Below are 11,578 nucleotides of genomic sequence, written 5' to 3'. Positions count from 1 at the left end.
AGAAGATGGTTAAGGCTTGGAGATGCTTTGTCCTTCTGGATTAACTCTGGTATTACTGTCTTCTTCAATTGTGAATGATTTCTTCTATGGCAGGCTGTGTGGGATAAAATGCTGTATGGCTGCAGTCGCTAATCTCCTCCATATCTGAACCCTAAGGTTAGTGCGGATCCATTCTGATTGAGGGTGAAACTCCTACAGTCCATTCTCCTTAATGATCCTACTCAAAATGCCACAGACAAAGTCGAATCTTCTGGATCAAAGAATGCTGCGTCTTTACGTTCTAGCCTTTACAACAAAGACCCTAATCTCGCCATACCTTGGCTGAACTGGTGTCTCGAGAAGTCCCTAACGAAGTCGTGGATTAGCCGTCTAAGAGATGTATAATCAAGCTAGCGGTTCGATGCTTTCCAGTCATGTATTCACACGAACCCAAAAAGAACACGGGTGGTTGTCAGGCATGCGGTCATAGTATGAAGAACGAAGAGGAATGGGCATTGAACGCCAATTTTGGGCCTTCTATTTTGAAGCAAAGTATGGACTATTATTCATTACTGGTAGCTCTGGAAGTTAGATTTCCATAGCCGTTGCGAACGCTCCATTTGGACTTCTGTAGCTCCAAAAAAGCTCTTCCGAGTGCAAGGAGGTCTGATCCGGACAGTATCTGCAGTACTTTCTCTGTCTCTGAATCAGACTTTTGCTCTAGCTCCTCAACTTCAGCCAGAAAATACCTGAAATTGTATAAAAGCACACAAACTCAAAGTAGAATCCAAAAATGTAAATTTAGCACTAAAACCTATGAAAACTTAATAAAAATTAAACAAAACATGCTACAAACTATATAAAAATGATGCCAAAAAGCATATAAAATATCTGCTCATCACAACACCAAACTTAAACTGTTGCTTGTCTGCAAAAAACTAAAAACACAGTAGGATAAAAAGAAGAGTAAGATACAATAAATCTCAGAGTTTCAAATGAAGCTCAGTTTTAATTAGATGAGCGAGACTTAGTAGCTTTTTGCTTCTGAATAGTTTTGGCATCTCACTATCCATTGAAACTCAGAAATGTTGGTCTCTTTAGGAACTTAGAATACAGATGATATTATTGACTCTCCTAGTTTAATTCTTTTTTATTCTTGGACACAACTTTGAGAGTCTTGGCCGTGACCCTAAGCACTTTGTTTTTCAGTATTACTACCAGATACATAAATGCCACAGACACTTTAACTGGGTGAACCCTTTTGGATTGTGATTCATCTTTGCTAGAATCCCCAGATAGAGGTGTCCAAAGTTCTTAAACACACTCTTTTTGCTTTGGACCACGACTTTAACTACTCAGTCTCAAGCTTTTCACTTGATATCTTCACACCACAAGCACATGGTTAGGGACAGCTTGGTTGAGTAGCTTATGCCAGAATTTCATTCCTTGTAGGCCCTCCTAACCATTAATGCTCAAAGCCTTGGATCCTTTTACCCTTGCCTTTTGGTTTAAAGGGTTATTGGCTTTTTTCTCTTGCCTTTTGGTTTAAAGAGCTATTGGCTTTTTCTGCTTTTTATTATTTTTTCTGCTATATATATATATATTATTTTTTTTCTTTTGCAACATGCTTTTTCCTTTTCTTTTTGCTGCTTTTTCTTGCTTCAAGAATCAATTTATTTAGATTTTTCAGATTACTAATAATACTTTTCCTTTTTCATCATTCTTTCAAGAGCCAACATTCTAAAATTCCAACTTCAAATATGCACTGTTTATTCATACATTCCAAAAACAAAAGCAATGCCACCACATCAAGATAATTGAACTATTCTTATTATAAACTTGAAATTCATGTACCTCTCAATTCTATTCAAAAAAAACTTCTTAAGCAAGATGAGAGATATATGGAACATTTTACAACTTTAAGACATAGATGGAAATGATAGTGCAATAAGAACAAGAGAACAGACAATACAACATAACAGAAAACAGAAAAATAACAAAAGAAAAGGACATAAAGAGAACGAATCCACCTTTAATGGTGGCAGCTAGTATTCCTCCTTGAGAACCCAATGTAGTGCTTGATCTCTTCAATGTCACTCCTTTGTCTCTGTTGTTCTTCCCTCATAGTCCTTTGGTCTTTTCTAATTTCATTGAGAATGGTTGAATGCTCTTGATGCTCCATCCTTAACTGATTCATGTTAGAGCTCAATTTTTCCATGGAAGTATGCCATTGATCCCAATAGCTTTGAGGAGGAAAATATACCCTTTGAGGTATCTCAGGGATCTCATGCTGAGGCGACTGCACAGGCTCTTGTGCATGCTCTCTTGTTTGCTCCATCCTCTTCTTAGTGATGGGCTTGTCCTTCTCAATGGAGATATCTCCCTCTATGACAATTTCAGCTGAATTGCATAGATGACAGATGAGGTGTGGGAATGCCAACCTTGTGTTGGTGGATGACTTCTCAGCTATCTTGTACAGTTCTTGAGGAATCACCTCATGTACTTCGACCTCACTTCCAATCATGATGCAATAGATCATGATGGCCCTTTCAATGGTTACTTCTGACCGATTGCTAGTAGGAATGATAGAGCGTTAGATAAAATCCACCCATCCTCTAGCTATAGGCTTTAGGTCAAGCCTTCTTAGTTGAATGGGCTTACCTTGGGAATCCCTCTTCCACTGTGCTCCTTCCACACAGATGTCTGAGAGCAATTGATCCAGTCTCTGATCAAAGTTGACTCTCCTAGTGTAAGGATGTAGGTCTCCTTGCATCAGAGGCAAGTTGAACGCCAGTCTCACAATTTTCGGGATAAAATCTAAGATTCTCCCTTGAACCATGGTGCTCCAATTCTTTGGATTTGGATTCACACTAGTGTCATGGTTGTTAGTAACCCACGCATTATCATAGAACTCTTACACCATTAAAATCCCAACATCTTGAATGGGATTGGTTAGGACTTCCCAATCTCTTCTCCGGATCTCTCTTTGGATTTCTGGATACTCATTCTTCTTGAGCCTGAAAGGGACCTCAGGGATCACCTTCTTCTCTGCCACTACTTCATAGAAGTGGTCTTGGTGGGCTTTGGTGATGAATCTCTCCATCTTCCAAGATTCAAAGGTGGTGGCTACAGCCTTTCCTTTCCTCTTTCTAAAGGATTCTCCAACCTTGGGTGCCATAAGTGGTAATGGAAAGCAAAAAGCAACACTTTTCCCACACCAAACTTAAAAACGTTGCTCGTCCTCGAGCAAAAATAAAAAAAGAGAAGAATGGAGTAGAAGAAGAAGAAAATAGAAGGATATGGAGGGAGAGAGAGGGCTCGGTCGAATGGGGATTTTGAGTGTATGAAGTGTGAATGTATGAAGGGTTAGAAGGAGGGGTATTTGACGAAACGTAATATTCGTATGCCAGTTAGAAATTAGCAATAAATCTAATCGTGAGTATAGTCTAACCAACACGCAAATATCACATCAAATAATTCTAAAATCTATGACCGAGAGTATTGATCCCGGGTCGCTCTCCCTAGGATTTGCCTTAAAATGCGCATCATTGATTAGGAAGTCTTTTATGGTTTTAAGAGTTGGTGCAAGAATTCAAGCTAGCAAAAGTAAGCAACAATTAATTGAGATAAAAGCCTTGGCTAAGGGTAAGTATTGGAAGTTCCATCATTATAGTTTCCTCCAATTGTGATAAGAGTTGATTATTGCTTCACTTAGTTAACCCCTAATAATGGAGGAAAGTCAAGTGAGAGTAACTAACTTGAGTCACAAGTCCTAGTCTCACCCTAGGGAAGTCTAGTGATGAGCGGATAATTTATACGCTTTTTGGCATTGTTTTTAGTATGTTTTTAGTATGTTTTAGTTAGTTTTTATTATATTTTTATTAGTTTTTAAATAAAAATCATATTTCTGGACTTTACTATGAGTTTGTGTGTTTTTCTATGATTTCAGATATTTTCTGGCTGAAATTGAGGGACCTGAGCAAAAATCTGATTCAGAGGCTGAAAAAGGACTGCAGATGCTGTTGGATTCTGACCTCCGTGCACTCAAAGCGAATTTTCTGGAGCTACAGAAGCTCAATTGGTGCGCTCTCAATTGCGTTGGAAAGTAGACATCCTGGGCTTTTCATCAATATATAATAGTCTATACTTTGCCTGAGATTTGATGGCCCAAACCGGCGTTCCAATTCAGCATAGAAATTCTGGCGTCAAAACGCCAGAACTGGCATAAAAGCTGGAGTTAAACGCCCAAACTAACACAAAAGCTGGCGTTTAACTCCAAGAAAAGTCTCTACATGTGAATGCTTCAATGCTCATCCCAAGCACACACCAAGTGGGCCCTGAAGTGGATTTCTGCATCATTTACTCATTTCTGTAAACCCTAAGTTACTAGTTCTCTATAAATAGGACCTTTTACTATTGTATTTTAAATCTTTCAATCTATCTTGCAATCATGTTTTGATGATTGAACCCTCTTTGGGAGGCTGGCCATTCTCAATGGTGGAGTTTCTACACACCATAAATTAAGGTGTGGAGCTCTGCTGTTCCTCATGAATTAATGCAAAGTACTATTGTTTTTCTATTCAAATCAAGCCTATTTCTTCTCTAAGATATACACTCGTTCTTCAACCTGACAAATGTGATGATCCGTGACACTCATCATCATTCTCACCTATGAACGTGTGCCTGACAACCACTTCCGTTCTAATTGCAATAGCTTGAGTGCGTATCTCTTAGCCTCCTGGTTCATGACGCATGGTTGCCTCGCCTGACAACCGAGCCTTCTATTCCATGAGATCAGAGTCTTCGTGGTATACGCTAGAATCAATTGGCAGCATTCCTGAGATCCAGAAAGTCTAAACCTTGTCTATGGTATTCCGAGTAGGATCTGGGAAGGGATGACTGTGACGAGCTTCAAACTCGCGAGTGTTGGGCGTAGTGACAGACGCAAAAGGATAAATGGATCCTATTCCAACATGATCGAGAACCAACAGCTGATTATCCGTGCGGTGATAGCGTATTTGGACCATTTTCACTGAGAGGACGAGAGGTAGCCATTGACAACGGTGAAACCCAACATAAGCTTGCCATGGAAAGGAGTATGAATGATTGGAAGAAGGCAATAGGAAAGCAGAGGTTCAGAAGGAACAAAGCATCTTCATACGCTTATCTGAAATTCTCACCAATGAATTACATAAGTATCTCTGTCTTATTTTATATTTTAATTATCAATTCTCCATAACCATTTGAATCTGCCTGACTGAGATTTACAAGATGACCATAGCTTGCTTCAAGCCGACAATCTCCGTGGGATCGACCCTTACTCACGTAAGGTTTATTACTTGGACGACCCAGTGCACTTGCTGGTTAGTTGTGCGGAGTTGTGACAAAGAGTTGAGATTACAATTGTGCGTACCAAGTTGTTGGCGCCGTTGATGATCACAATTTCGTGCACCAAGTTTTTGGCGCCGTTGCCGGGTATTGTTCGAGTTTGGACAACTGACGGTTCATCTTGTTGCTCAGATTAGGTAATTTTATTTTATGTTTAAGCTTTTTTTCTTCTTATTTTCGAAAAATCTAAAAAAAATATTTATTCTATGTTCTTCATAATTTTTAAGAATGAATTCTAGAGTTTCAGATGATGCTTTTATCATCACAGAAGCTAGTTGATTCCCATCAATTTGGTTGTTATATGTCTGCTGAAGCTTGGCTAGCCATGTCTAATCTTTTAGACTGAAGCTTTAGACTAACATTTCATGATTCCTGGAATTCTGATTAAAAATTTTGAGTTTAATTATTTTCTCTTTTTCAAAATATTTTCGAAAAAATATACAAAAAAAATATAAAATCATACAACCAAAAATATTTTGTGTTTCTTGTTTAAGTCTAGTGTCAATTTTTGAGTTTGGTGTCAATTGCATGTCTTTATTCTTCTTGCATTTTTCGAATATATGCATTATGTTCTTCATTAATCTTCAAGTTGTTCTTGATGATTTCCTTGCTCTGATCTTTAAATTCTCTTATTTTGTGTGTTTTGTTGTTTTTCATATGCATTTTCAATTTATTAGTGTCTCTAATATGAAAATTTCTAAGTTTGGTGTCTGCATGCATTGTTTGTTTAATCTTAGTTTTTCATGATTAGTTGCATTTTGATTGTTTCTCATCATTAAAAATTCAAAAAAAAATTTCAAAATTGTGTCTTTTCAAGTCAATAATACAGAGAATTGAAAATTCAGAACATGCAGCAGAGGAATTACACAGAAAAAGTTGGGCGTTCAAGACGCCCATGGAGGAAGGAAAACTGGCGTTTAAACGCCAGGGGCGTTAAACGCCCAAAAAGGTAGCATTTTGGCGTTAAACGCCAGAATGGATGTCATTCTGGGTGTTTAACGCCAGGAGGACACTAGAGGAAAGATTTTGTTTTTAATTCAAATCTTTTTCAAATATTAATAATTTTTCAAAATCAAATCTTTTTCAAATCATATCTTTTCAATCATATCTTTTCAAAATCAATTTCTTTCCTTTTTTTCATTTATTACTATTTTCGAAAATCCTTGCTATAATTAATGATTTAATTCAAAATTTTCAAGTTGTTACTTGCCTATTAAGAAAGGATCAAATTTTAATTCTAGAATCATATCTTTTAATTTCTTGTTGGTCAAGTAATCAACTTTAATTTTAAAAACTTTCTTTTTTTTAAATTGATTTTCAATAATATCTTCTCAATCATATTTCCTCAATCACATCTTTTTCAAAATAATTCTCAATCATATCTTTTTTATTTCTAATTTCAAAATTACTTAACTACCTTCTCAATTTTAGTTTTCGAAAATCATCAATCAATTTTTCAAAATTTCTTTTAATTATTTCAAAATCTTTTTAATTAATTTTCGAAAATTCTTTCCCCCCTTCCCACCTCCTTCTATTTAGGGACTAACACTCCTCCTCAATATACAATTCGAACTCTATCCCTCTTGATAAGTTCAAATTCTCTCTTCTCTACCTCATCCTTCTATTTTTATTTTCCTCTAACACCTCAAGAAATCTCTATACTGTGACATAGAGGATTCCATATTTTCTTCTCCTCTCTTTTTATATGAGCAGGAGCAAGGACAAGGGCATTCTTGTTGAAGCTGATCCTGAACCTGAAAGGACCTTGAAGAGAAAGGTAAGAGAAGCTAAAGTACAACTCTCTATAGAGGACCTAACAGAAATTTTCAAACAAGAAGAAGCCATGGCAGCTGAAAACAACAACAATGCCAACAATGCAAGGAAGGTGCTTGGTGACTTTACTGCACCTACTCCCGACTTCTATGGGAGAAGCATCTCAATCCCTGCCATTGGAGCAAACAACTTTGAGCTTAAGCCTCAATTAGTTTCTTTAATGCAACAGAATTGCAAGTTTCATGGACTTCCTTTGGAAGATCCTCATCAGTTCTTAGCTGAATTCTTGTAAATCTGTGACACTGTCAAGACCAATGGGGTTGATGCCGAGGTCTACAAGCTTATGCTCTTTCCCTTTGCTGTAAGAGACAGAGCTAGAATATGGTTGGATTCACGACCTAAAGAAAGCCTGAACTCTTGGGAAAAGCTAGTCAATGCCTTCTTGGCAAAGTTCTTTCCACCTCAAAAATTGAGTAAGCTTAGAGTGGAAGTCCAAACCTTCAGACAGAAGGAAGGTGAATCCTTCTATGAAGCTTGGGAAAGGTACAAGCAATTGATCAGAAGGTGTCCTTCTGACATGCTTTCAGAGTGGAGCATCATAGGTATCTTCCATGATGGTCTGTCTGAACTGTCCAAGATGTCATTGGACAGCTCTGCTAGAGGATCTCTTCATCTGAAGAAGACGCCTGTAGAAGCTCAGGAACTCATTGAAATGGTTGCAAATAACCAATTCATGTACACTTCTGAAAGGAATCCTGTGAATAATGGGACAAATCAGAAGAAATGAGTTCTTGAGATTGATATTCTGAATGCCATATAAGCTCAGAACAAAATATTGACTCAGCAAGTCAATATGATTTCTCAGAGTCTGTCTGGAATGCAAGCAGCAACAGGCAGTACCAAAGAAGCTTCATCTGAAGAAGAAGCTTATGATCCTGAGAACCCAGCAATGGAAGAGGTGAATTATATGGGAGAATCCTACGGAAACAGCTATAATCCTTCATGGAGAAATCATCCAAACCTCTCATGGAAGGATCAACAGAGACCTCAACAAGGCTTCAACAACAATAATGGTGGAAGAAATAGGTTTAGCAATAGCAAGCCTTTTCCATCATCTTCTCAGCAACAGACAGAGAATTCTAAGCAGAGCCACTCTGACTTAGCAACTGTAGTCTCTGATCTAATTAAAACCACTCAAAGTTTCATGAATGAAACAAGGTCCTCCATTAGAAACTTGAAGGCACAAGTGGGTCAGCTGAGTAAGAAAGTTACTGAACTCCCTCCTAGTACTCTTCCAAGCAATACAGAAGAGAATCCAAAAGGAGAGTGCAAGGCCATCAACATAACCCACACGGCCGAACCTGGAGAGGAGGAAGAGGCAGTAATCTCCACTGAGGAAGACCTTAATGGACGTCCACTGGCCTCCAAAGAGTTCCCTAATGAGGAACCATGGGAATCTGAAGCTCACACTGAAACCATAGAGATTCCATTAAATTTACTTCTGCCATTCATGAGCTCTGATGAGTATTCTTCCTCTGAAGAGGATGAAGATGTTACTGAAGAGCAAGTTGCTAAATACCTTAGAGCAATCATGAAACTAAATGCCAAGTTATTTGGTAATGAGACTTGGGAGGATGAACCCCCCTTGCTCACTAAAGAACTAGATGACTTGACTAGGCAGAGATTACCTCAAAAGAGACAGGATCTTAGAAAGTTCTCAATACCTTGTACCATAGGCACCATGACCTTTGAAAAGGCTCCGTGTGACCTAGGGTCAAGCATAAACCTCATGCCTCTCTCTGTAATGGAGAAGATAGGGATCATTGAGGTACAAGCTGCAAGAATCTCACTAGAGATGACAGACAATTCAAGGAAACAGGCTTATGGACTTGTAGAGGATGTCTTGGTAAAGGTTGAAGGCCACTACATCCCTGCTGATTTCATAATCCTAGATACTGGGAAGTGTATGGATGAATCCATCATCCTTGGTAGACCCTTCCTAGCCACAGCAAAAGCTGTGATTGATGTTGACAGAGGAGAATTGGTCCTTCAAGTGAAAGGGGGACTATCTTGTGTTTAAGGCTCAAGGATCTCCTTCTGTAACCATGGAGAGGAAGCATGAAAAGCTTCTCTCAATACAGAGTCAAACAAAACCCCACATTCAAACTCTAAGTTTGGTGTTGGGAGGCCACAACCAAACTCTAAGTTTGGTGTTGAGAGGCCATCATCATGCTCTGAGTATTTGTGACGCTCCATGAGAGCCCACTGTCAAGCTACTGACATTAAAGAAGCGCTTGTTGGGAGGCAACCCAATTTTACTTATCTATGTTAAATTTCTATTTTCCATTGTTATTTTATGTTTTCTGTAGGTTGATGATCATGAGAAGTTACAAAAACAACTGAAAAAGCAAAAATAGAATGAAAAACAGTATTAAAAACAGCACACCCTGGAGGAGAAGCCTATTGGCGTTTAAACGCCAGTAAGGGCAGCAGAATGGGTGTCAATTGCCCAGTCTGGCACCATTCTGGGCGTTTAACGCCAGAAATGGGCACCAGACTGGCGTTTAACGCCAGAAAAGGGCAAGAAGCTGGCGTTAAACGCCAGAAATGGGCAGCAACCTGGCGTTTAAAGCCACGATTGGCAGCAAAGGGCGTTTTGAAAGCCTAATTGGTGCAGGGATGAAAAATCCTTGACACCTCAGGATCTGAGGACCCTACAGGATCCCCACCAACCTTAACTCACTCTCTCCCTTCTTCACACCTTTTCATAATACTCTTCCCCAAATACCCTTCACCAATCACCTCAATACCTCTTTCCCAAGAACCCCTCACCTATCAAATCCTACCCTCTTCTCCATAATCTCTTCACCAATCTACATTCACCATTCAAATTCAAACCACTTTCCCTCCCAAACCCACCCATACATGGCCGAACCCTACCCCTCTCCCCACTCCTATATAAACCCGTCTTCACTTTTTCATTTTCACACATCATACACCCTACTCACCCCCTTGGCCAAAACACTAACCCCCCTCCATCTCCTCTATTTCTTCTTCTTCTACTCCTTTCTTTCTTCTTTTGCTTGAGGACGAGAAAACCTTCTAAGTTTGGTGTGGTAAAAGCATTGCATTCAACTTGCCCATGATGCAAAGAGATGCACGTCCCTACACTAAAATGGTCAACTTTGATCAAAGGATGGAGCAAACCAGAGATCCCACTCACGGACAAGAGCATGAGGAAATTCCTCATCATGAAATCCCTGAGATGCCTCAAGGAATGCATTTTCCTCCACAAAACTATTGGGAGCAAATCAACACTTCCCTAGGAGAATTAGGTTCCAACATGGGACAACTAAGGGTGGAACACCAAGAGCATTCTATCCTCCTCCATGAAATTAGAAAAGATCAAAGAATCATGAGGGAGGAGCAACAAAGGCAAGGAAGAGACATTGAGGAGCTCAAGCACTCCATAAGATCTTCAAGAGGAAGAACTAGCCGCCATCACTAAGGTGGACCCGTTCTTTAATTTCTGTTTTTTGTTCCCTATGCTTTATGTTCTATCTATGTTTGTGTCTTTACTAAATGATCATTAGTGTCTTAGTGTCTATGCCTTAAGGCTATGAATGTCCTATGAATCCATCACCTTTCTTAAATGAAAAATATTTTTAATTACAAAAGAACAAGAAGTACATGAATTTTGAATTTTAAAATAGTTTAATTATTTTGATGTGGTGGCAATACTTTTTGTTTTCTGAATGAATGCTTGAACAGTGCATATTTTTGAATTTGTTGTTTAAGAATGTTAAAATTGTTAGCTCTCGAAAGAATGATGAAAAAGGAGAAATGTTAGTTGATGATCTGAAAAATCATAAAAATGATTCTTGAAGTAAGAAAAAGCAGTGAAAAGCTTGCAGAAAAAAATATATATGCGAAAAAAAAGAGAAAAAAAAAGAAAGAGAAAGAAAAAGAAAAAGCAAGCAGAACAAGCCAATAGCCCTTTAAACCAAAAGGCAAGGGTAAAATAAAAAGGATCCAAGGCTTTGAGCATCAGTGGATAGAAGGGCCCACAAGAATAAAATCCTGGCCTAAGCGGCTAAACCAAGCTGTCCCTAACCATGTGCTTGTGGCGTGAAGGTGTCAAGTGAAGAGCTTGAGACTGAGCGGTTAAAGTCATAGTCCAAAGCAAAAAGAGTGTGCTTAAGAGCTCTGGACACCTCTAATTGGAGACTTTAGCAAAACTGAGTCACAATCTGAAAAGGTTCACCCAGTTATGTGTCTGTGGCATTTATGTATCCGGTGGTAATACTGGAAAACAAGATGCTTAGGGTCACGGCCAAGACTCATAAAGTAACTGTGTTCAATAATCAACAATACTGAACTAGGAAAATCAATAACACTATCTAAATTCTGAGTTCCTATAGATGCCAATCATTCTAAA

At 38.7% G+C, this 11,578-nt stretch overlaps 1 non-coding gene across 1 annotated transcript; it reads right to left on the bottom strand.

The window, feature by feature from the left end:
• Nucleotides 1–7,615: 7,615 nt before the first annotated feature.
• On the bottom strand, nt 7,616–7,723 carry LOC112773598 (small nucleolar RNA R71). The gene has a single exon (XR_003188142.1). It is a non-coding gene; the product is annotated as a small nucleolar RNA R71 (small nucleolar RNA).
• Nucleotides 7,724–11,578: the final 3,855 nt, after the last annotated feature.

Source organism: Arachis hypogaea, chromosome 18, assembly GCF_003086295.3.
Source record: "Arachis hypogaea cultivar Tifrunner chromosome 18, arahy.Tifrunner.gnm2.J5K5, whole genome shotgun sequence".
Lineage (NCBI taxonomy): Eukaryota > Viridiplantae > Streptophyta > Magnoliopsida > Fabales > Fabaceae > Arachis > Arachis hypogaea.
The sequence above is the reverse complement of the archived record's forward strand: the minus strand, read 5'-3'. Positions and strand labels throughout refer to the sequence as shown.